This window comes from Volvox carteri (genome assembly GCF_000143455.1).
Source record: "Volvox carteri f. nagariensis unplaced genomic scaffold VOLCAscaffold_47, whole genome shotgun sequence".
NCBI lineage: Eukaryota > Viridiplantae > Chlorophyta > Chlorophyceae > Chlamydomonadales > Volvocaceae > Volvox > Volvox carteri.
Genome location: NW_003307590.1, coordinates 859,016 through 862,497, shown reverse-complemented (window position 1 = coordinate 862,497; position 3,482 = coordinate 859,016).

Sequence of the window (3,482 nt, the reverse complement as noted above, 5' to 3'; positions counted from 1 at the left end):
GGCCGGGGGCGAAGTGGGGGCAGGGCCAGGGGTACGCGGGGTCGGGGTCGGGGCCGGGGTGCTGCTGTGGTGGATGGTGTTGATGGGGCCGGTGGTGGAGTATCACTTTGATGAGGTGCCGCGTGCGGGCGGCGGGATGGATTCCTGGGCGTGGCTGGGTAAGGGCTGGCCCAGTCCGGTGTCCTCGCTTCCCGTGTGCTGCGCGTGCTGTGGTGGGGTGGGGTGGGGTGGGGTGGGGTGGGGTGGGGTGGGGTTGGGGTGGGGTCGGTGAGCTCACTCAGGGTCTGGAGGGCCGGACTGGGGCACTGTCGGGGGCCCGGGAGGGCCGGGGCCAGATAACCGGCTAGTCAGCTTACTACTCCACAACTTATTCCACTTATTAGTTGTTTTGGGGGCACCTTGCACGGGCGGGCGGGTGGGCTGGTTGGCGGCTTTAGGGCAGTGGAAACAAAGGAGAAGGCTCTTCCGTGTCCACCTGTCCGTGGGGAATGATCAGCAAGCAGCAGGGGAAGGAAGCGCGCGCATGTATTGGGGCTCGAGGCCGTTGCCAGTTGATGGCAACAAAACAAAAATGATGTTCACTAAATCATGGTGGTTGAATTTGCCGACCTTTTTACACAAGGTGTTAACACTTGGGGTTAAGTTGGCTTAGCCCATGCCTTACGGAAACAATTGCACGGATTAGAATGTATTACCCGGAAGCGCTCGTCTGCGGGCCACCGATATGCCTTGGCAAGGGAAGCGACAGCGGGCTGCGTTAACAATGGGGCCATCCTACCATGTGCATTGCTGTCTCGAGTAGCTTTTATTGCGCGTAACTGTCAGATGACCGTACAGCCTAACTGTAGCGGCTGGCCGCTGAAAAGGTCTGTCAAGATGCAAATAAGGTGTTTTATTTGTGTGTTTACAGACTAGTTGAGTGTGGGTGCCGTACTGTAGGACAGCTACTACAGCCGCCTCAGGGAGAGATCCGTCGTTGAGAACGGATCTCAGTTCATCTAAGGCGCTTCTGCCATTCTGCCATTCCTTTTTCATCACGAAAAGTAGAATAATGCCACCATATGGATACGTTCGTCGCAGTTGGCTCGTGCACGTGCGCGCGTGTCTACATGGATAATAATAATAATAATAATAGTACGCCGGCCGGGGCCTGGCGTGTGTTAAGGGGGTGGGGAACTGAGGGGCGGCGTAGCCGCTCCTGTATGCCCGCACCACCGTGGGAAACCGTTTGGGTTGTACCGGTTACTTGACTGTACCCTCCAGTACTCGCCGCGCCCGGATAATCGTGCCCGCTGCTTCGATTGTTTGCCGGTGGAGGTGCAGGCAGGTCTTCTGGGCCTGCTCAGCGGACGAGCCGAGTCTGCACAGTAGCGGTTTTAGTGTGTTGGTTAGTGTCCCAGTACTTCCCAGGGTGACAATCTGCGCCTCGGTGTAGTGCACCGTCCAGCCTGCTTTCGTGAGTTCCTCTGTTAGCCGTGCATGCTGTGCGGTTTTCTGTTCGAGTTTGTCGGAGTGCTGCAGGTCACTGGTGTAGCCCACTTCAACAATGTATACATCGTGCTTGGATTTGCACTCCGGCCCCTGGTACCGTTTGCGCTTGGTTCTGTGCGCGGGGAGGTCGGGGATGAACATGATGTCTGGGCGGAGGCGACGGATTTCCTCGTCCGCTAAGTGTGGCAGCATCCATTTGGGGACGCGCGTCCCACTGCAGTACGGCGGGAGATCCTCTTCTTTACCGGCGTCCATAATCATGAAGCCACCACCGTGGTGGCCCCCGTTGACGCAGTCGGCAATAGTGCGCGTCGCTTGGTTATGCCGGTTGATGTACATGCCCTTCATGGTTGGGTGGGGGCACCCGCCGAGTATGTGGGCTCCTGAGTCGGGTGTGGGGCCGGTCGGGCCGCAGCTGCGGCAGATAGGGCAGTTGCCGTCTCCGCCTCGTCCGTAAAGATTCTTTAGTTTAGCATTGAATAGCAGCCCGTATCGAGCTTTCAGTACTTGCAGTTTGAGCCAGTGTGACATCTTTGCGTTACTAAGGAAGGAATTGCTAGATTTGGGGTCTAACTTCGAGGCGGTGTTACGCCATTTTTCAGTTAGTATTGTGTCGTTGGTATAGCCTGCGAAGGTACCTTGCTGGAGACGCTTATAAAGGCCTTTGTTCAGGTCACTAACGTAAAGACCAGTGTCGCGTTGTTTCAGCCAGAACACTTTATCGAACGGGGCATTGTCGGCCTTTTCAGTAAATGTTGCTGGGTTCTCACCTCGTGCGACAGATGTTGCTCCTTTGTCAGCTTTGTCATTACCATCAAGGCCTGTGTGCGATTTCACTTTCAGGAAGTGAACGGTTATGTTCTGTTGGGCGCATTCGTACAGTAGGTCGGCGATGTCCATTACTAAGGCTTTGTGCTTGGAAATATGCAGTTTACTCGGATCGTTTACTGCTCTTTTGATAAGATCCAGTGAGGCTTGCGAGTCAGTGGCAATTGTTAAGGTGATGTTCACCGCCCTTTGGGTTGATAGAGCTACGCGTATTGCTGCCAGCTCTGCCCGTTGAATGGTATTCGTACATCCTTCGCCCGCTGGGTCGATGTGCAGCGTTTTTCCGGTGGGTCCACAGTATGCAGCCGCACCCAACTTGTTCTGGCCGTTGTTTTCAGCCGATTTAATACAGCTACCGTCGGTCCAGATGATAGTGTGCGGGTCCATCCTGAGTGGTACTTGTCCGGGAAAAGCTGCTGTCAGGCGCTGCTGGAGCATCTGTCCGTCCGAGTGGGGGACTGTGGCGGTTGGTCTTGGTCTGGGCGGCGTTGAGGCATTCATCTTGCGCATGACCTGAGCGACTTTGTTTGGGTAGGGTCGTTGGGTGCCGACGCAGTGAGTACCCGCGGACATGTCCCGCAGTCGCAGATGTTTTCTGGGGAGGCCGGTGGCGTCCATCGCTTCGAGTTCGGATAGGAGCGCCTTCATGGATCGGGCGTTTAGTCCTCGGATCGCCGTGTCGTTGGCCACCACGACGAGGTCCAGGCCCCCCTTGTAGTCAGGGGTGGGGCCGTCAGTTCCGGTCCCGCTGGTAAGCTTGCACGCTTCACCGCGGCTCAGCCGCGCGAGCTGGAAGACATACGGTGTGTTGTGTAGCTGCGTGTGGGGGCCAGTTCGGCTGTGCGGGACAATGAGTAGTGTGGCGGTGGGCAGTGCGGATGTCATTGTGTGTGATGCGCCTGCGACTGCCCACATTACTGCCTTCTTGACACTGGTGGGGTCAGGGTTCGGGTGTGCTATCGAGAGGCCTGTAAATGGCTGAGAGAATGCATCTATGTTTGCCCCGAAGAGTTGGTCTTCTGCGTGGACACTGAAGTAGTATTGCACCTCTTCACCGCAGTTAAGCGGGGATGAGAACCTTTCGACGACTGGGCCGGCATCCAGGGCGTGCAGGGCATCAATCAGCGTACAGCGCAGTTTTCTGCTCATGGTCGCCTGCGACC